Genomic DNA, 23,613 nt, shown 5'->3' on the forward strand with positions numbered 1-23,613 from the left:
GATGTAAACATGTCAGTTAAGGAGTACTGTGGCACTGGTTGAAAGAAAAGAGAAATGAATGCTTCATTGTGGATGCTGTGTAAGCATGTGTTTTATATTCAGTGACAGAATGAATGTGTTAGATCTGGGGGTCTCTAGTTGGCAATGGTATTCACCTTTGTCCAAATAGGGACCCTTACTTTTAAGTCAGGATAAGGGGATTACACTCCTAAATAACCCCTGCTCAACCCCTTGGTAGCTTGGCACGAGCAGACAGGCTTATCTCAGAGGCAGTGTGTTAAGCATTTGTGAATATACACAGTAATACAGTGAAAACACTACAGAGGGACACAACTCAGGTTTTATGAAAATAAGTATTCTTTATATAAACTTAACACAAGACCACAAACGACAAAAATCCACAATACTGTACTTAAAGTTGACTTAAAGATTATAAAAGTTGTTTATTTCAAGTTGATGGTAAATGCGACACAGTTCTCACAAAGTACCTGGATGCGTCACGCAAAACAAAGAAAAGACTCGCAGTGTTACAGATGCGTTGGTTCCGTGATCCGGGGGAAAGGATGCGTCCTGCCTCAATGCTTGCGCAGAGTAGGGGATGAGTCGTGATCCTTACCGGTGCGGGAATGATGCGTAGATTCTAGGCATGTGGGCAAGTTGCGATGCGCAAGATGACGCCTCGATGCGATAATGCAGTTGCGATGCGAGAAGATGGCGCCCTTGATGCGACGATGCGGTGATGATGCGTTTATACCCTGGCAGCCTTGTGACAACTCTTTGGAGCTGCGACAGGCCCTGCGGCACGCTCCTCCGGTGAACACACGCTTCCTGGGAGATGCGGCGGTGGCTCCCTTCTCCGGCGATGTGATGATTTCAGCTGCGGCGGCGACACGCTTTCTCTCGGTGCGTCGCGCTTCCAGCTCCCAGCAACACGCAAATGTCTGTAGATAGAATTCCGAGCAAGGAAATTCATAGGGGGAGCTGGAGGTGAAGCCTTTTGTCCCTGAGACTTCAGCAGGAGGCAAGCACAGTTCAAGCCCTTTGAGAATATTCTGTAGATGATGAAAGTCCTTAAAAAGTTCCTTCTCCTTTCCTTGGCAATGAAGAATCCACTGCAGACAGCACACTGGCAGAGGGGCAGTCCAACTCTTGCAGATTCCCTTGGTTCTTCTCCTTGGCAAAAGGTTTTTTGTTCCCAGAAGTGATCTAAAGTTCTTGGGTCTGAGCCCCAATATTTATACCCCAAAATCCTTTGTTCTCTGAAGGCAGAGAGGCCTCTGCCTGGTCCAAACCAGTTCCTGAGCACTTTGTTTACAGGACTCCTTCCTTCTATTCACTGTGCAGGGCAGAAACTTCAGCCGCCCCACAGGAGGTGGAGCCAGCACAGGGGAGGGAAGGCACAGCCCTGGAGCACTTTGTTGACAAGATTCCTTCTCTCCTTTCACAGTGCAGGGCAGAGACATCAGCCAAGCCACAGGAGATGGAGCCAGCATTGTAGAGGGAAGGCCCAGCCCTAATCAGGTCCCAGGTGCAACTCCTCCCTCCCACCTAGATGCAGATCTCTCTATTCACCACTGGGCTGCCTCAGCCTGTCTCCTGGAATCCCCCAGCCCTGTCACTCACAAACTCCAGACAAGGAATATACAACCTAGCAGAGGCAGGCCTGGACAGTTAGGCAAGAAAATTCCTTCTTTTAAAAGTGGTATTTTCAAGCACAGAATATTAAAACCAACTTTACTAAAAGATGTATTTTATTATTCTGAGTTCAGGCATACTGAATTCGAATTTCTACCATGTTCCCTGAGTCAGTTAGGATTATAAGATGTAATAATCTAATTGCCCATTCTAGCCTATGGAGAACAGGTAGCCTTGCAATAGTGAAAAACAAAAATGGCTGTAATTCACTATTAGGGCATGCTACACCCACCATAGCATGTCCTACCTTATACTTACAATGCACACTGCCCTTGGGCCTACCATAGGGGTGTCTGATATGAAGCAAAGGGAAGGTTTAGGGGCTGGCAAGTGGGTGCACTTGCCAAGTCGACATGGCAGTCACAGACTGCACACAGGCCTTTCAATGGCAGCCCCGAGACACACTTTACAAGCTGCTTATGTGGGTGGCACAACCAGTGCTGCAAGCCCACCACCAGCATTTGATTTACAAGCCCTTGGCACACAAGGTGCACTGTACTAGGGTCTGACAAGTAAATCAAATAACCCAATCATGGAATCACCAATCAATACATTAATTTAACATAGGGAGCACTTGCACTGTGGCACTGAATAGCAGTGGCACAGTGCCCAAAGCATATTACCCGCGAAAACATATCAAAAACAGAGGAGGCAATCAGTAAAAATGGAAGGGAGACTCACGCCATGATGCCAAGTCTAACAGAATGTATCTAGAAAGGCACAATGACCAACTTGTGAAACAGAATGTGATTGGAGTATGAAGTTTGAACAATGTTGTAGTAAAATGCGATGTAATTTTCTACATTCCAAAATGGCACCTGCATTCAATTCCGACCACATATCTGAAAACATTATTTTTGTAGTACTCGTTTTTCATTATTGTAAATAGCATCATTATTCTAGACGGAGCTAAAGATAGCCCAAATGATAGAAAGGTTCCTTGCAGTGTTAAGGTGAAGTATACAAAAAAAGATGGATTGAATGCTTGCAATAACCTCACCCACTAATAATTACTTGTCTGCATCCCAGTCCATCATTTAATTTTTTCTGCCTGCAAACTCAGATTAGACCAATCCATATGCAAATCAGCCTTAGTCTTGTGCCAGTAGGAACAGTGCAGCCTTGAACTGCTAAGTCAGGTTCCCCCTGAACCAGAACACAAGCAACACAAGAACAATTTTGGACTATTTGTGTCTTCAGGTTGCAGCTTGGTTGCATTAACATTGAGCATGGGACCCACATCTGTCAATATCTGTTATACTCTGTCCTGTTCCTATTACAGCAGGACCAACACTGATTTCCATAAGACGAGTCCCTGTAGTGGGTGAAAAACAATAGCCTGGAATTTGGCCTCAAGCAATTGGCAGTGTCTGAAATAAGTTCAAGCATGGCTTCCATCACCTTTTTGTTTTTTTAAGTAGATGTCCTAAGAACCATGGGTATGCCAAGATGTGGGTCCCCTGTTCACTGTGCCGTAGGATTGAAGCTGTACCCTACCGGATTGAAACTGGTCTGGGGTTGCTTGCGTTCCCATCTGGAGTGGACCAGGCCTGGCACTCTGGACTGGACTGTTCCTGTTGGAGCAGGACAAAGACTGATTTGCATAAAGGCAAATCTTGGCCTAGAATGGCACAGTCGGCGAAAAACAATGTTTGGAATGTAACCCGAGCAATCCCCAGTGGCTGAGATCATTTCAAGCATTCCTCCCATCACCTTGTAGTTTTTTGCATTAGCTCCAATGTTGAGAGCAAATCCAGCAAAATAAGAAACATTTTTAGTCCGACATGAAGGCATGTAAGCACACTATAAAAGTTGTCGGGTCTTATTTTACAATAGCATAATTAATTTAACATTTTTGATGTTGTGTTTTTTTGCCCAGAAATACTAGTGTATGTTTTCAAGACATTTAGAGTATACTTAAAGTAAGCATGTAGTGAACATACAGAATGTGTTACTCTCAGTGGAGAAGCTAATTTTTAAGAATTTATCAATGTGGTCCAGCACTCATCATTGTATGAGATCTCAATATTATTATTCAAATGAATTCAGCAAGACAGAATGCAAAAAGTATGGCAACATTCCGTTATTTTCACTAAATACGGTATAAATGCTGTAAGTATATTTCATGATCCTTTATTCGTGACTCTTCTTCACAAATTGATTAAACCGTAGCCAATGCGTGGTATCCTCTCTGACTTCTTTAAGGCTACAACAATATACATAAATATAAATTACATTCACAATATTTTCAATTTTAAGACACATTTTCCTACTCATGTTAATACAAAATAGACATTGCTTATCTCTTACATCACTTTCTATCTTGTCTACAAAACTTCCAAATTGCTTGTGAAAACGAAATATCGAAATTTTAGAAACACAGGGGATGAGTCCCCCATATTTTAATCATTGCTGAACACAAACCCAATAAAATATGCATATATACGTGCCAAACCTCAAAACGAATGTACAGTACAATAGGTGCCAACCCTCAAAGGTAATGTGCAACATGATCGTGCCATAGGTGGGATCAAGCACTCTAGTTCTTTGTAAGCGGTACCACAGCGTTATCTACTCATACCTTATGTGCAACATAATATGTAATGCAGCAGGTGGGATGTAGCACTCTAGTTCACTTACAAATAGTTCCATAGTGTTATCTACTTATCAAGGATACCCCAAGTACAAAGACTATGTAGGCATTCCTTACCATTCCATGTTATTCTCCTATTTTGACTACTGTCTGTACTGGTAAAGTCTGTTCAAAAGTGAATGAAACCTATAAGATGAATTCGGGAACAGAAGTGAGTAGTGACTGTCTGTAAAATCACCATCATAAAAGTGATTTTATAAACAAGCAAGATTATAAAGGATTCTTACCTCATGAGGTAGGTATGTTCTAAAACCAATTCGCCAAATACCTGAGGTGTTCGTGCAGAAGTTGCTCTATTGTCTGGTCTTTCTAGTCCATGCAAATCACTACAATGTTTGTTGATTTTGCCTCATTTTCAACTCTATAAAAGTTGTTTCAAAGAAACACAAATTTGGAAACCAGATTATGACACAAAACAATTATTTGTCCAAATAACAGAAATTTCCTAACTCATTATTCATGCAGCGATTTATTGCTGATTAAATTAGATTAAAATGTGGCGTATGGGTTTAATGACCCATTGGGATCCCTTATTCAATTTAATAGATATTTGGGACTCATAATATCAGTGAGCCATTGCAAGTAGTGAGCCAACTCTAACCAATTACCAATTTGTCTCCCTTTCAGAACCCTCAAAATTGTATTTAGATGGCCGCCATCTTGGAAAGGGTAATTACACTTTGAAACAAGGTCTTTCACTATATGAAGTTTCCTTATTATAAAGTAAACTGCACCTTTTCTGATTATAAGTACTGTATCTGGTTCAATTATTTCAGTGAGAATGGCAAACAGATAAAATTATTCATTTAGTATTTGAGGCGCAGTTATGCTCTATGTAAAGTTCCCCTAGTTTGCTATTTGACCCGTGTCGTTCTACAATAGTAAACGCAGCGCTTCCTGTAAAAATCCTCTTTGCTATTAATTCCAGTCATATCTGGTTTTGGTTATAGCCCCCCTTGTTATATTGCGCATGAATGTGCAAAGGAGTAAAACCCGCATACTCTGTGCAATATCACCCAAAGTATCTGTGCTCCCTTTCAGTGCCACAGTATAGTCTATTGGGGGCCGCCATCTTGTAGTGGTCAATTCTACTTTAAGAAGAGGCATTCCCTATGTGAAACAACCTTAATGTATGATTAAAACGAACACAGCAATCATATTTATAAATACTTTAAAAGCCTCTTTTATTTTTGGCGAAATACCCAGCAACTAAGAGTGCTTAATTTGGTTCTAAAAACGCAATCATACTCCATGCAAAATGTGCAAATAAAAAGGGGCCTTTTGCAATAGTAAATGCAGCAATTCCTTTGTGAATCATCCTCGCTACTATTTCTGACCCTAGTCACAAGCAAAAAGCCTTCGGAAGCTACACTAGTTTTGAGGTTTGGCACGTATATATGCATATGTTATTGTGTTTGAGTTCAGCAATGATTAAAATTTGAGGGCCTCATTCCTCTTGTTTCTCAAATTTCGATATTTCGTTTTCACAAACAATCTGGAAGTTTTTTAGATAAGATAGAAAGTGGTGTAATAGATAAGCAATGTATATTTTGTATTAATATGAGTAGAAAGATGTGTCTTTAAATTGTAAATATTGTGAATGTAAATTATATTAATGTATATTGTTGTAGCCCTGAAGAAGCCCGAGAGGACGAAACGCATTGGCTACGTTTTAATCAATTTGTGAAGATGAAGAATCATGAATAACCCCTTCCGTGCTCATGACGAACTGAGCTCATCATGAAGCACGGTGCTCGTGTGCTCATGACGATCTGAGCTCGTCATGACTACACCCATTAACATTATGGCCCAGCACAACAGAAGGAGATCCCAAGCAGCCAAGGTGTTAAAGGGTCATGAAATATACTTACAGCATTTATGTCATATTTAATGAAAATAACTGAATGATGCCATAATATTTGCATTCTGTCTTGTTGAATTGCTTCGAATAAGTAATATTGAGATCTGATACAATGATGAGTGCTGGACCACATTAATGAATTTGCTGCTGTAGGGTTCTTGAACCCAGGGGGTTTAGGGGTATTGAGCCTCCAGTCCTGTGGACCACAGTTTGTACTACATCTCCCTAACAATCAGATAAGTGCAGTCGTAGTTGCCTCAATCCCTGTGACTGTTTGGAATTCAATTTTTAAGAATTCCTCAAAAAAGACCTTGCCACGTGCTGAAAACAATGCATCACCTCCATTGCAGTGAAAACAGGCCCTAGGAGATGAAATGATACCCCAAGCAGCAAATTGCATGATGGTAAGAGAAAGATACTCCTTGAAGACCCCCTCTGCATATTTTAGAAAAATAATAATAAAGGCTTTGGTGGAGACTGCAAAACTGTCAAACCAGACCTTAAAATGGTTGGAGAAAACACATTTATTTTCTGCAAAAGATGAATTTGGAGAGTACAGTTTTCTTTATTTCAAAAGATAAGGCGTCTCGCAGAACCCTGCTGGCTTACATTGACAGATAATTATGGTAGAGCAGCTCAAACCCTTTACGTTCTGCTCTTGTTGTATGTAATGAAAACAAGCAGAAACCCATTAAAACCTCAGTGCAGACTGACAAACTCACAATGAAGTGAAGAGTTTAACTTAATTTAGAGCAGATATAATCTTGGTCCTTGCCTGAAAAACAAACCTGTGTGGAGTGTTTTTTGTGTTAGGTTAACTCTTCTGGGTGTTTCTTATTGGAGGTGACACTCACCCTCTACCTACCTCAAGACCATGGTCAGCTATTAAAGTGTACCCTGCCACTTGAGCTCTTGTAGGACCCCACACTGCGTGAGCTGGTTACAACCTTTCCTGTTTATTGGTGGTTGATTGTGATGGAGAAGTAGGGTAAGCTGTAAATGTGGCCATTCGGCTGAACCAATAGCAGGCGTATTAGAAGAGCGTCGTCATGTTCTTTAGATACGGGAATAGATTTATTATCTAGGTCAGTGAGGATACTTGAGTGCTTTCTGAGTATTATTCCTATCTGGTACCTTGACCTCTGTTTCCATATACCAGTGTTACCGCTGTGTTTTCCCGAAGGCCTGGCTCTTGTTCTGTGGGACGATGAGTCATAGGGTGCTGAATCTGGTTAGATTGGTGTGGTGAGGTTGAGAAGTTCATTCACGTAGGAGGGATGCAACATGAACATGGGCTACAAAGAACAAGATGAACACTGGCTTAAATATAAATGAAAATATGTAGATTGTGAAATGAACAGCAGTTCACAGGAAAAGAGTGGACGTATTGACTCGAAGAATAGAGGTACGAGGGATTACCGAATATTATGTAGTTTAGCGGGTTTATTTAACATCCAATAGTCATGAAGCATCGGCGAACTTGGGCTGAAGTTAGAAATTGTTGACTTGGTAACATAATTTGGGAGCGTTATGTAATGCTCTTTAGAGGGAAAGCATTATTTATGGGAGGCTTTAACACAGGAGATATAGACACGTTTAATGTTTACCGCAATTGATTAATATTGTTTTGCTGAGGCTTTTACACCAGTCTAATGGCAAATGTTTTTGATTTTCAATTTTACAGAAAAAACCCTGACAAAGGGCCTGAAATGGCCCCAAATGCATTGCGTTAAAAAAAATTCATTTATGGAACCGGGGAATCTAACACGCTGTATTAAAGGCAATTGGGCATTATACATGCGCTTGAATATTGGAATTACCTTGTTCTACCAATTTAACAACTGTACAATATTATGAACATTAACGAGGATACTGGATACATTTGGTTTACGATGTTTTCATCATCTACAACCAGTGTGATGCATCCTGGGACTGGTATTACCTAACCCCTTGCGTGCTGGTGACGGAACTACTCCGTCACCAGCCACGGACGCGCTGTGCTAATGACGGAGTGGTTCTGTCACGGCGCTGCAGCGATTTCGCGCCTGCGCGGGCATTCTAATGGGCGGACGGGGCCATGACGGAACCACTCCGTCACAAGCACACCTGCCCGTGGCTCGTGGCGGAGTGGTTCCGTCACGAGCATGGCGGCGGCGCGCGCCCCCCAACCGCCACGGCGGAATGACCGCCGCAGCCAAGGGGTTAATATCAGCTTTTGTTTGTGACTTTTAAATGTACATGAGTCATTGTGGCTGAAGCATGAATTAGAAATGGCATCTCTGAGAACTGTTGGTATGACAGATATTCTCTGTATAATCAGCTCTGCAGAAGGCCAGCTATCCCATGAAAAGAAGTGCACCAGGTGAGGCAGGCGGACCCTCTCCGTATACAGGTCAAACAGCAGTCTAACTGGGTTCTATACCTTAATTCATATCGCGGTAAGTAAGCCCAATGTGCAGGACCATAGACAGTGATTTTCCACTGCTAAACCACATGCTGCAGCTTTAGTGAAGCTTATTGAATATCCATTTCGGTATACAAAAGCAAAAATGATTGGCACTCAGAAGTGGAGAGTGCAGGTTGCAAGGAGAAGCTCAAAGCGAACAGTACACAAGGGAGAGTGCAAGGGGTGTTCTGGCTGCAAGCTTCCCTTACACACGCAGAAGAGATGCTTCAGTAGTCAATGTCTTCCACAAATACATAGAGCAGGTACCACGTGTTTATTAGCAGTGCACGTTTTTCCTTGTACACTGTAACCCTGGGCAGGTAAAAGCGTGACACAACACGGATCAGTTCAGAATTAGTTTATTCAATTTAACCTTGAGACAGGGGCTTTAAGGGTGGTTCCCTCAATGTCGTCTTCAGGGGGGATAGTCCTCTCCCTCCTTGGCGTCTTGAAGGGACCCGGTGGATGGAGACTCCGGTATGGCAAAGCAAAAGAAATCAAAAGAGAGGCACTTACTCACTGCTATAAAGGCGTGCAGCTGACAAAGGGGAAAAGAAGTGGGAGGAGCAGTACCGCCCAGAGTCTAGGGGGTGGAGGGATGGGGACCGTCACCATGGGTAGGAGGAATTACGCCGAATGAAGGTTAGCGTTGATTTCCTCCCCAACTAGGTTCTCGGCTTCCTCCCACGTCCCGCTGACACCACTCCCGACCTCCCGGACCCCAGGAGATGAGCACGCACCTGCTCTAGCCATGTTCCTCCAGGAGCGTGGCGGGGCGCAGTACAGGGTCGTTGGCCTCCAGGCTCCTCCTCGGGTCCTTCAAACGAGCTCACAGCATTAGCTCCGGTTTCTCTGTGGAAGTCTTCCTTGTCAGGATTCGGGATTCCTCCTCCTTCCGCCTCCCGGTCCTGGAACGACTCTGCATTGGATGCGGTCTCCTTTTCTGCGGCTGACGTCGCGTAGTCACACCTCCAAGGGATGTGGCTTGCAAAGTATTCCAGTGGATCCTTAAAGGGCCAGTGATAGGCGCCACCAGTCATCTCACCCCCGGGCAGGCAGACTTCCGACTCCGGGAGCTGAAGGAAAGAGAAAGGGGTGATGCGATCAGCCTGTTCGGTAAGGGTACGGTTTTGCAAGGAATCCCGACACACACGCAGTAGGTAGCAGCAGTACAAGCTTCACATATATGCAATAGAAACAGGCGAGCCAACAAATTAACAGGGAGAGCCGAGCCAAGGGTCTGTCTCAGATCTTATTGTCCGTGCACGAGTTGCGTCCTGAAAATATATAGAATGTAATTCATACAACAAATATCAAGTCTCTTTAAAATTCAAAAAAGTGTATTTCTTTAACATGTAGAAGCTTTGACATTAATAAGGCACATTATAGCACTGCACTGAGGTTACTCATTGGAAGTGATAGTGAAGAAGGAGTTTTGGTGAAATATATGTAACCAAGGCCACACCATTTAAGCACGGAAGCCGCGATTTATTCAGGTTTTCTGATATCACTTTGTGCAAATCTGCCAGTAAATAGGCATCTGTTTGTCTTTCCTCATGTTAAGGTTTTGTTTTTACCTTTTAGTGCAGTTTTTAAATATAATGTGAAAGCTTTACTTGAGCATCAGTTACATTACTCAAGGTCATTTGCATTAATGATAGGCAGGGGAAGTTTAGGTAATTTGCCCAGAATCGCAGGATGTTGAACCGACACAGTGGCTCGAACCTGGTTCCCCAGTTCAACAGTTGGCAGTTGTGACCATAACACGTCATCCTTCGTAGAGGGCGGTAAGAAGACAAAAGCTGCATGAAAGCTTGGCTTGTTATAGGCTCCAGGATCTTGAGCTGAGCCAGAGCCAGGCTTCAGGCTCAAGCCTGGTTTGAGCTGTAAGTGGCTCGCTCACCTGTAATATGCGAAGAACAATTTGAACTTGGGTATAATGAGAGCAAGTTTACTTTGCACACAGAAGGTACCACATGTGCACCAGCAGTGCAACCTCCCCCTGAACACACAACAAGAGGTGCCACAAGGGCCTTTCTCGGGCAGGAAGAATGTGTACCATATGGGCATCTTGAGTGCAAGTTTCTCTTGCGACTAGTGAAGAGGCCGTACAAGGACTTCAGCAGTGGACCCTTCCCTCAACAGGCATAGCAGTTATTTCTGATGCATACTTCTGACTGCTGATTCCTAACCTTTAGAATATCCCCAGGCCCCAAACTAGATTCAGAAGCATTCACAGTGGTGCTGCTGCACACTAATGCTAGTGGGTGCCATGCAGCTCCGCATTAACTTCATTCTGCCCTGAAATAAAGAGGCAAAGCTGCATGCCGTCATCAGTTCCTTTCTTCCACGCCTTCAAACGTGGATCTGCTCACTCTTTTCTGTTAGATTGACAAACTTTTCTCCAAATATGTAAATCCAATGTGCAGTCTCAGACTAAAACTATAGGGTTGAAACCATGCTGTGAATGTCAGAAACAGGTGTCTGTGTTGTGAGAGACCTGCGTGGCATGTACTTTCAGTGTTTAGGCCCGGAGCACAACTCCATACAACCTTAACCCTTTCGATGCTCATGACGAGTTCAGCTCGCTCGTCATGAAACTATAGTATTCAAGCAAGTTCAGCACAGGAGGGGAAAAGTCACAGCAGCCAAGGTGTTAAGAGGGCTCTTAAATGAAGCCACTGCGGTCTCCCAATGTCGGTCCATATACAAACGTGCACTAATGGAAAAGAAATAGAAATTACATAGGGAGGTGTGGGATAAGCTCATTCTTGCTTTTTTCGTTTTTTTCATTTCAAGTATCTTTTATTTTATACTTAAGAGTACATGTCAGTACAATATAATGCTTTAGTATGTAACCATCGAATATTCACTTGAATAGAACATACATCACAGTATTTAAGGGGAAGTTGAGATCTTTGATAATTGTCTATATTATTTATTGCTGGGAAAAGAGAGGAGAGAAAAATTATGGAAGAAAGGAAAGAAGAAGAAAAGAGTGGAAAGAAAGGAGATGAAGAAGTATATATTCATATATTCTGTATTAATTCACCTTAATGTATATTTAGGGAGGATTGATTTTTTTTTTTGTACCGTACTATCAGGTGGCGACCAAGTCCACTAGCTTGGATCATAGTAGGCGCAGGATTTGTTGCTAAATTGGTATAATGTAATATGTTATCAGCACTTCTTATAAAACAAACCCATGCTCACTATATATGATATGAGATGCTATTGTAGTTCTTCCAATTGGAGAGTATAGTTTTAATCCCTATAGTCAATAAGTCAATAAGAGGTCAACAAGCATTCAATCCAATGAGGACAAGGAGGTATTCATCACACCCATATATGCCTAAGGATAGGAGAGTATGAGTTAAGGATAAGTTAACATTAAAAATATTTTGCTTGTGGTTTCAATGTCTTTCCAGAAATATCTGAAATAGAATAGCAAATGATCCAGGTCCTCTAGAGGTTGATTGCAGTGCAAACAAGCATCACAAGGTAAAAACCCCTGTTTATGTAAATATTCAGGAGTCCAATATGTTGTCCAGATTTTGCATTGCAATAGAGATATTTTATATTGTAGAATAGATCTCCACACATTCTTCCATTTACAGGGAGGTATGCATTCCATATTGTGTCTAGAACATGATTCATTCCACGTTCTTTGTATGTTTTTCAGTCTCAGTTTGGATACCTTGTGCAGTGTTTTATATATTGCAGATGCTGTGTGGGTTATTGAGATTTATTTTTTATAGCAGCTTAAACAATCAGCTTTATGCACCTTTCTAACATCACTGAATGCATCTTTTAATGTTAGAAAATGGTAGAAGTCTATAGGTTGGAGACAACATTTTTCAGATAGCATAGTAAGAGTCTAGGTTTCTGGGTTGGATAATATCTTTAATATAAAGGATTACTGCAGATGACTATTGCCACCAGAAAGTGAGAACAGAGTCAAATTTAAGAGTTTTATCAAATCATAAGGTTGCAAACTCCAAGCCCTTAAGTTTATTGAGAAAACATTTATCTAGGTGATTGATAGCAAAAATAGTCATTAATAATGTGGAAGGAGTGAGGTACCTTAAGTTGTTTAATTGTTAAAATGCTAATGCGAGAGAGTGGTGGGCCAACTCTGACTCAGTGTCAACCCAGGCCGAGCAAACTAAATTTGATGGGTGGAGCAACCAAGGGCTAGATGTCGGTGGCTAAATACCGGTCTGTAAAGCCGAAATTCGGTAAATTTCAGCTTTACCAAACGGTATTTAGCCATGTGCGATGTAGGTATTACCGAATGCCATCGGTAATAACGAATCGTTAAATTAAAGGGGAATCAGTTACCGATTCCTTATTTACTGATCGGCCGACACCCAAACACCAAAATGCCGAATCGGTAAATAAGAAATCTGTAAAAATTCGGTAATGTGATTTACCAAAAATCGGTAATACCGAATTTGTCCAAATTCGGTATTTAAGAATCAGTAATTACCACTGACCCAGAGCAGGTGGTAATCAGGTGCAGTGCATAAAAACAGCCCAAAATGCAACAGTGTGAACACAATGGTGGCCCTCTGTCATAGCAAGGCGGCTATGTTTGCGAGCAGCAGGCCTGAGGGTTTGGAGATGGGAAGAGCATGTGTACAGACAGCGTGTCACACTGTTCCAAATGACAGAAATACATGACAGGTACAGGCTACACCCACAAACCATCCTAGACCTGATACGGGACCTGCAACCATACCTGGAGCATCAGACACCAGGGGTGCATGCCATACCAACACGTGCAGGTGCTCTGTAGCCTGCACCTTATGGGTGATATGGGACCTATCTCTATTGTTTCCTGGAATCTGGCAGGACTAGCTAATAAATTTGACTCCCCTGATTGGGGGTCATTTATAGACGCACAAGACATCTGCCTTTTCCACGAGACATGGGCTAGGGAGGACCACTGGCGTACGGGGTTTGCCACATTTTCAATCCTGGCGAAATGGGGGGGCGTGGGGGGGACGCCCGTCAGGCGGACTACTTATTTGGGTAGGCTCCCATCTGGGGTGTAAGGCGAGGTCCCTCGAAACCAACTCTGTGGACGTCCAATGCATACTTCTGGAGTGGCCAAATGCTGTTAAACTGGCATTGGTCAATGTTTATTCAAGACCAGTGGGGATAGCAAACGTCTCGGGCACAATTGAGGAATTCGCCTTGTTTCTGAGTTCTACCCCGCAAGGCACTTCGTACGTGGTAGGGGGAGACTTCAACTGCCAATTTGAGCCGCTGCCATCATTTTGGATGGTGCAACCATGGAGGAGGATGACCAATGGGGAATCTCTCCTTTGGCAGGCCCCCCAGTGAAGTCATGGACACCATTAGCCACTGAAATTATGTGTTTGACCCTAGTAAACTCTCTAAGGGCTTGCAATGGCCGGGTCAACGGAGATATCCCTCCAAACCGACTTCTAACAAGCTTGGGCACAATTCTCGCCTGGACTATATATTAGTGGAAACGCGTGACTGGGTCAGAGTTGTGGACTTCAAGGTAACCCCCCCGAGATGAAAGTGACCACAATCCGTTGATCTTAAAATTTGCGGTGCCGGATGTTACTATTGCCACCCAGGGGGGCGATGATTTCATGGAGCCTAGTATGATCCTATCTAGCAATCAGCGTAGAGTTAGATGGCTCAAAATTATAGGAAACCCCAAAGATATTCAGAGGCTCTATGCGAAGACTGTCCCAATTTTAGAAAAAGTTGAAAATCTTATCCAGCAACTCCCGTCTGTGGAGAGCCACAGAGAACTGGGGGACATTCATTCGGAGTTATGTGGTACCTTAGCCGAGGTACTGAATCCAGTACTGAGGGTAAAGAAAGGCATGGGGATGCGCGCTTCGTGGTATAACGCTGCCTGCAGGAAGACCAAAGCTGACCTATTGGAGGCCATGAGGCTACATGATAATATTGTACTGATTAGGGCTAAGAGGAAGGAGGATAAACATCTTACCCAGAACGCCAAGATCGAATGGGACAATGACAACTGGACGGACATAATGGGTGCTCTCAAATCCAGAGACGCCCGGAAATTCTGGCAGATTGTCAAGAGCGGCTCTGCTGATCCAACTCCAGCAGTCGAGGCTAACATTGCACCCAGTGTGTGGGAGGCCCACTTCCGATCTTTGTACGTGCAGGCCGATGTAGATCAGTCCGGGGACCAAGTAGACCTAGTGACAGGTTCCGCTCTCATCCCATCTCTGGAGTGGGAAAAATTCACCACGGCGGAGGTTGGGGCAGCTATTTCTAGACTCTCTGCAGAAAAAGCCCCAGGGTTGGATAAACTCCCAGGCGATTTATTCAAACACGAACCAATGGTTTGGGCCCCATACTTACAGGTGGTATTCAATGCAATCCTAGGAGGGATGTCGGTGCCTACTACCTGGCTGGGGGCGGAGATTGTTCCCATCTTTAAGAAGGGTTCCCCTCTGCTCCCAGCCAATTATAGGCCCATCAGCTTAATCGACGTCCCACAAAAGATCTTTGCAAGGCTGATCTTGGATCACCTATTACAATGGATGCTAGACCACTCTCTCCTGAGCCCCTACCAAGCTGGGTTCAGGAATAAAGTATCTACCATAGATCAAGTTTTCCGTCTTGCTCTCTTATTTTGGAAAACGATACAGTTGGAGGGTGGCAGCCTCTATACTGTATTCGTTGACCTACGAGCGGCCTTTGATCTTGTACCCCGTAGGAAACTCTGGTCCGTGCTTTCCAACCTGGGGGTCCCGCAACATCTCCTAAATATGGTTATCCGACTACATACAGATAGTTTTTCGCAGGTCAGATGTGGCAGGGAGGGAACTCTATCCAATAGATTCCCCGTTGACAGGAGGGTAAGACAGGGCTGTGTGTTAGCACCGACCCTGTTTTGCCTCTATGTCAACGGGGTCATTGCCCATCTGAACGGGGTTGAAAACAGCGATGCCCCCAAGCTCGCAGGCAGCAGGGTGCCGGCGATCATGTTCGCAGACGACACCCTGCTGCTGTCCAAGTCGCCAATGGGGATACAGCGAGTCCTCGATGGTTTCGAGGCATTTTGCCAAGATCATGGCCTTGAAATCAATGCACTGAAAACCAAATATATGGTTTTCAACCCACCACCCAAAACTCGCCCTAATCCGCATATTGGCGCTAAAAGGCTAGAAAGGGTCCGAACCTTTGAGTACCTGGGGGTCACTCTAAACGAAAAGATGTCGCGGGGGCACCACCAGGAAAAATCCCAATTAAAAGTGGCCCAAATAGCAGGAGGAATTATTAGGCTCATAAGCAAAAATAGATCTTCTCCAAGCCGGTTGGACCACCGTTAGAGATCTACAGATCACAGGCCAGGGGTGCGGCTATGTATGGAAGCGAACTCTGGGGCTACGCGTGTAAACGTGACCTAGTAGCAACAGAGAACAAATTTATTAGACCGCTTTTATCACTTCCTCCTAGCACCCCTCTGTTGCCAATGAGACTTGACTTGGGTCTGAGACCCCTCGATGAAGATCTGGGCCTACGGCCTCTAACCTTTTGGCGTAGGTTATGGTCTGTACCAGAGCTATTCAACTATAGGTCAGAATTGCAGTAAATCCTTAACCTCCCAAATGCTGGGAAAATCCCCTGGTTAAATTACATAAAAAATGAACTAGGGCGATTAGGACTACCCACCTTATGGTCAGAACCACTGTCATCATGCTCTAGGGTCTCACGGAAGCGGCTTGTCACACTGAATCATGAAAGCAAAATTGCTGCACATTCACAAAGTACCTACTTGGGCACCTTAACGGAATCATTTCTAATGGCTAAGGACATCTACAGGTTTGAACCTGTTTTAGATGTTATATTTCCAATTACCATTAGGAAATTGTACCTACAATGGAGGTACGGCAGTTTGCCGATTCAAGCTTATACCAGTAAATGGTCTGAGTCTTCGCCGAGCCATTGCCCAGGGTGTAAACTAGGGCAGGAAGCTGAGTTGCACATACTGTTCTTTTACAATGCTTATGTACAGGCTAGGAGGCAATGGATTGTCCCGGTGTGTAAAAATCTGGGGTTTTCCCAATGTCTGCACGCATATAGGGTCTTCAAATCTGATTTATCCGGGTTTATAATTTTTGCCATAGCCAAATATTTGGGAATAGTTTGGAACAAGAGAAGACATCTAATAATTGGGGACGTATGACAACAGTTAAATTGTAAATCTATCACAGTAACAATGTTTGCATGTATGAGGCTGGCCCTCGTTTTATAAATTGGTCTTATAATGTTCTTATCTTTCTACTTTTAGCAGTTTTTGATGTAATGTGTCCTTGTATCTTTTATGGCAATACGTTGCCGAAATAAAGATGATGATGATGATGAGTTACCGATTCCTTATTTACCGATCGGCCGACACCGAAACACCAAAATACCGAATCGGTAAATAAGAAATCTGTAAAAATTCAATAATGTGATGTACCAAAAATCGGTAATACCGAATTTGTCCAAATTCGGTATTTAAGAATCAGTAATTACCACTGACCCAGAGCAGGTGGTAATCAGGTGCAGTGCATAAAAACAGCCCAAAATGCAACAGTGTGAACACAATGGTGGCCCTCTATGTCATAGCAAGGCGGCTATGTTTGCGAGCAGCAGGCCTGAGGGTTTGAATACGGTAAGAGCGTGTGTACAGACTGCGTGTCACACTGTTCCAAATGACTGAGGCAGAAATACATGACATGTACAGGCTACACCCACAAACCATCCTAGACCTGATACGGAACCTGCAACCATACCTGGAGCATCAGACACCAGGGGTGCATGCCATACCAACACATGTGCAGCTGCTCTGTAGCCTGCACCTACTCCCATCAGGAAGTTACCAGGGTGTGATAGCTGCCGCAGGTGGTGTGTCACAGAGTTGCCTGTCTCGTTTCTTCAACTCCTATTTGGACGCCATGATGCAGAGAATGCATCACTACATACGCATCCCCAGCACACAGGCGCAGCTGTAGAAGACAAAGCTGAATTTCTACCAAAAGGCCCAGTTCCCACATGTAATAGGCTGCATCGATGGGACCCACATACCAATCTGCCCACCTGCAGCTACAGAATACATATACCGCAACCGCAAATCCACTCCATCAACGTGCAGGTGATATGTGATGCAGACTACATCATTACTGACATTGTGGCCAAATTCCCAGGGAGTACCCATGAGCAGTGGGATCTATACACGTCTGGCTGCTGGTGAATTCGGAGAAGGATACCTTCTAGGTAAATCAATGTGACACACCCTGATGTATACCATGGAAGAATGTATTGGTGACCCAAATTAATGGCACTTTCTTTCCCATGTAGGTGACAGCACATATGCCATCCGGTCATTCATTCTAACTCCATACCTCAACCCATCCACCCCAAGTGAGAGGAGATACAATGTGGCACATAAAAGCACGCACAACGTTGTGGAGCGCACTTTTACACTACTAAAAAGCAGGTTCCGTTGCCTCCACAAAAGTGGAGGTGCACGTCAGTACCACCCCATCATCTGCTGCAAAATAATAGCAACATGTTCAATGCTGCATAACCTTGCCACAAAGAAAGGAACAGCAGTGGAACTAACTGACTCTGAGGGTGAGGACTATACACAGCCAGGGCACAGAGCAGCAGGTGTGGCAGCAGCACCGGATGGGAGACAGAGACGGGCTGAGATAACACTCAACCATTTCTGAGTGAGTACGGAGACATTGCCAGTTACTGTATTTGAGTGATGGTGTTTAATGATCCGAGCACACCACCAAGATCAAAAGCAGTGTCCATACAAACATGGGTTACATCACCCATTTCAGTACAACCATATCATGGCTGGCTCTATTTCTTGCGCCCACGCGCTGCACTGCCACGTTCCTTTGCCCCACTGTCTGACCTGCCAGTTTGTCCAGGGCCAGCGCTGTGGCGTTCGCTGCGCCTCCTGGTCTCTGTGGGAGAGGGTGTGATGCTACTACAGCTAGTAGCCTCCTCACTTTCACCCACATCAGCTGTAGTGGCCACCTTGTCTGTTTAGAGCACTTCAAGTGCAGTGGTCACTGTGACCAGCCCCCTAGCCACATCCCCACTACCGTGTGCCATCTCCTCCTGCAAGGCTATTGAGCACCTGCACATGAAAGAGGTTGCAGTGGACAGGCGGTTCACCACCTTGGTGTAATTATCCAGTTTCTGCCTCTCCCTGCGCCTAGACAGACGATCATCCTCCAACTTGCTGCAGAGCTGCCGCACATCTGCCACCACGTCACTCATGCCCTCAGCCATGGTGGCGTTCATGGCACTGATGCCCTTTTCAATGCGATGCATGTGAGCATTCATGTGTGCCATCTCCCGCTGCACTGACCTGATCGCTCTCCATTGCAGGCGCTGGACCTTCAGCATGTTGCCTTCAAGCCCAGCAAACACACTGTCATCTTCGCCCTGGAATGAAGGACTGGCTGTCCTAGACCTGCCGCGTCTGGAAGATGTGTGGGCACGCTCTGTTGGGGACTGTGATCTTGCCCTGTTGCCGTCCTCAGCCACTGTAGACTGTTGGCCCCCTGTGCTGTCCTCCGTGGACACCTCCATCTGCTGGAGGGTGGCCACTGCATGCCTCCTGCCTGACGGTGGTGGTGGCGTTGATTGTGGCGGTGGTGATGGTGATGGTGGTGGCGTTGAAGGTAGCTGTGGTGATGGTGGTGGCGTTGATGGTGGTGCTGGCTGGGTTGTGTGCCCTGCAGGCACTGTTCCTCCTCCTCTTGTCTCCTCTCTGGCCAGGGTGCCTTCCCTCTGCTCCCCTCTGCTGCACCCGAGATGTCTCGCCTGTGAAGACAGAATGTAGATATGCTCACTTATCTGGCAGCATTTGCATTGTAATAAACATAATGCCTGCCAATCACACTGACTGTCCTCTGCTTGCTAATTTCTGTCACATGCCTTTGGGTTTGCTGGACTGACTGTTCTGAACATGTGTTACTTCTGGCTACGTCTCCCATAATGCATTGCAGGTTATGAGTAAAACATGTACTGGAGTGGGAGTCCCTATGCTTCTCTGGGGATTGGGGGTGGGGAGGAGGATGCACAGCATGCTGTGCATGCATCTCACCTTGTTTGTTGGCAGCTCTGGCAGAGCTGTCTGCGTCACCAACCCCACTCACACTCTCCGGCTGGAGGGTGGACTCAACCAGGAGCTCCAGGGCAGTTGGTGCAGGTGCTGTGCTCCTCCCTCCATCAGTTCTGCTGGCCTGCTCCTGCCTCTCTGCCATCCTCGCCTTAGCAGTCTTCCTCAGATCGTACCCTCTTTTTTTAAGATCCTCAATGGAGCGCTGGGTAACTCCGATGGTATTGATCTTGTTCAGAATAGCAAGCCAGATCGGTCTTTTTTTTTATTCTGGCACATGCAGGGACTGCTTGCCAAAAATCTTGTCTTGGTCCTTGGTGACATCTTCGATGAGGACCTCCAGCTCCCCCTCGCTAAATTTTTGCTTTCTTTTCCTTTCTGCTCCCTACTTCTCCCTCTCCTGGTTTGCCATTTTGCTTGATTTTGGTTGCAAAAAGAGGCTGTGTTTCTCCTGGCTTCTCTGCTCTGCTTGGTACCTCACAGTCAGCCCCAGGTTCAGTGCAGCTGCCTGGGTGTGGCCACTTCCTGTTTGGTAGGTAACTGGGATGCACAGGATTGGCTGATTCCACAATTACCGAATTTTTAAATTACCAAATCGGTATTTACTGATTCGGTATTAGGATTCGGTATTTACGATTCGATATTGGGGTTTCAGTTAAAAAAAATTACCTATCCATTCCGAATCGATATTTTTTAGCGATTTATACCGATTTGGTAATTTTGACCGAATCTTCACATACATCGGATGTACCGATTCCTTAATACCGAATCAGTAAAATTAGGTATTAAGGAATCGGTATTTCACGATTACCTACATCTGGCCCCAAATGGTTTATCTTGTCAAAAAGATTGTGTGATAATTCTTAAAATTAGGAACATTTAGACACCCCTGGGGTTTTGTCAGTTTGAAGCTTAGTGAGAGAGAATCTTGCTATTTTGTCCATCCATGTAAAGGCTGATATGATAGTATTAAGGGATTTGTGAAAGGACATTTAGAGGTTAGCAGGAAACTTGCTGAGGAAGAAGTTTATTTGTTGTGCAGTAACATTTTAACAGATTCATTCCGCCCCAACCCTGTAATTTTGGTGATCATGTTTCTATTAATTCCTTGACTTTCCCTAGTAATACAGCTTCAATATGGTCTCTGGTTTTAGCAATCGTGCCTGAAAATTCAATCTGCAAATATTTTAGTTTGTGCGGTTGCAATTTTAAATTGAAAGTGGTTGCTATGAGCGGAAGACCGAGTATATTTACGGGGAACATTTCTGACTTTTCTTTATTCAGAAGGTAACCTGAAATATTTGCAAAAGATGCTATAACCCCGAGTATTTCTAGAATTACTTTTTCCACAGCTTTGGAAAAGATCAGTACATCGTCACCATATCAACCAGTTTTTGCGGCTCCTTGTTGAACAAGATACCTTGAATTGTGTCATTAATCCTACTGGAGTGTAAGAACGGTTTGATTGAAAGTACAAAAAAAGGTGAGGGGCTAGTGGACATCCTTGTCATGTACCTTTAAATAAGGAAATACCATCTGCCAACTGCCCATTGATTTTAATATGTGCCAAGGGTTTCTGATAAATTGCCATAGTTGTATAGAGAAAACGGGGGCCTAGGTTACATTTTTCAAGAGACAATCTTTAAAAAAATTGATGAGACTATCAAAGGCCTTCTCCATATCTAAAGCCACGGCCATAGAGGGAGAAGGTATATGTTTGGCTTTTCCGATTACATGACAGAAGGTCCTGATATTATCCGCTGCTAAACGTCCCTTAACACAACATGTTTGTGATGGATGAATGAGAGATGAGAGGACCTTTTCCAATCTTAAAGCTAAGATTTTAGCATGCATTTTATAATCTGTGCTAAGTATGGAGATGGGACAGAAATATTTCATTTCTAATGCCTTCTTGTGGGGTTACTGCTATATGTGCTTCGGTGGTAGAGCCCAAGAGTTCTTCTTTCATATTGAAATTGTTAAAAAGGGTCAGAAGGTGAGGCACTAGGATATGTTGAAAAGTTTGATAGAAAGAAACTGGTAATCCATCTGAACCAGGGGCTTTTTGTTTGGTTTAAAAGATTTGAAGGCTGTAAAAATGTACTCTTGTGAGATTGGATTGTTAAGAGTTTCCAGATCATTATAAGAGGCAGTGAGAAGTTCAAGATGATCGAGGAACTTTTTGCATGCTTCTATGTTGGAGGTATTGCCTATTTGGGTGGGATTATATAAATCCAAATATAAATTTTGGAATGCTTTGATTATTTTATCAGGATCTGTTTGTAAGTTATTGTTTTGGTCCTTAATAGCTTCTACATTGACATAATTGTTTCTGTGCCTTAACCGTAAATGCAAGCAGTCTCCTACTTGGTTGCGTTCTAAAACATTATTAGCTTTAAGTTAAGACCAAATGTACTCTATCACCTAAAACTCATATTTAGTTTTTTTTATTGTTAATGAGGGAATAAGGGTGGCAATCCTATTTTTTCCCAGTGAATCTGTTTGTTTATCTAGAGACTATAGTTTTGTATTGAGCTGTTTGTTTTTATTTGAAATTATGGCTTTCATGGCATCCCATATTGTTTCCATATTGTATTGTATTGTAATTGCATTTATAGAGCGCTTACTACCCCTTATGAGGCGTCAAAGTGCTTTGTCGGCAAGTAGCACACTACTCCGAAACCCATAAAGCATTAGTGTTGAATTAGTATAGTGAAATATGAAAGCAATTTGAGTGGTGGATAGGTTAGTCAGTTATTTGGATTCAGAAGGATAGCGGATGGATAGAAGAGGGAAAAATGTTTGCATTTATATAGCGTTTGTTACCCTTGATGGGGTGTTGAAGCGTTTTTTTGGTGAGTAGGAGGCTACTCCGGAACCCATAAAGGATTATCCATCTCTGAAGTAACATTCTCCGGGGAAAAAAATAGTTCAGGATTGAGCAATGCAGTTCTTTGAATTCTGGTTCATTGACTTCTCATCATTCATTCTTCAAGAACCTAACTTTGCTTGCTGTGAAGCTAAGTTTAAAGTTATTGTAAGACAGGCGTGGTCCAATATGAGAAGGGTTCTATAGTTGGCTCTATGGACAAATGGACTAAGTTTTTGCTCATGAAAAAGTAGTTATTCTACACCGGGCAGTCTCCATATGTAAATTAAGGAATCTTCTGCCAATTTGTGGAGTATGAGAACAGTTAGGTCTGTATGCGTATTGTGAGAGTTTATCCCTAGTTGTGTCAATGGGGAGGGTAAAGTCACTCACTAGGATATTTTATTGTCTTTAGGAAGTTCTTGTAATTTCTGGTTCAGAGAGGACCAAAAAAATGGATTGTCCGCAATCAACGTGTAGATTTTGACTAGAAAAACGAAAAGCCATTTTTGTGAGTTTAGAGAGTAGCCATCTACCCTTTGTGATGGGAGGACAGGTCAACTGAATATTTGTGTTTTGCAATCCGATTAAACACACCATTTTTTTTTAGTAGCAGGAGAGCAAGTGCAGTCAGAACCCCAGGAAAGTTGCCTACTGTGAGCTTCTGTCATCCCAGCTTTGGTCCCCTGAATAAGTATAAGGTCTGCTTTTAACTAATGACAATCAGCCATATTCATCAATCTCCCGTTTTGCGAGGCCCTAATAGCGAATTATAGCGATTCGCTATGAAGGACTCGCAAAAAGGGATTCATGTAGGATTAGCAAAAATGTTTGCGATTCCTACTGATTCCTTATTTGCGATTAGCAAATTGCTAATCGCAAATAAGGAAAAACTCCCCATTCATTCCTATGGGCCAAAAGGCCCATAGGAATGAAT

The sequence above is a fragment of the Lissotriton vulgaris genome, unplaced genomic scaffold, assembly GCF_964263255.1.
Source record: "Lissotriton vulgaris unplaced genomic scaffold, aLisVul1.2 SCAFFOLD_3012, whole genome shotgun sequence".
Taxonomy (NCBI): domain Eukaryota; kingdom Metazoa; phylum Chordata; class Amphibia; order Caudata; family Salamandridae; genus Lissotriton; species Lissotriton vulgaris.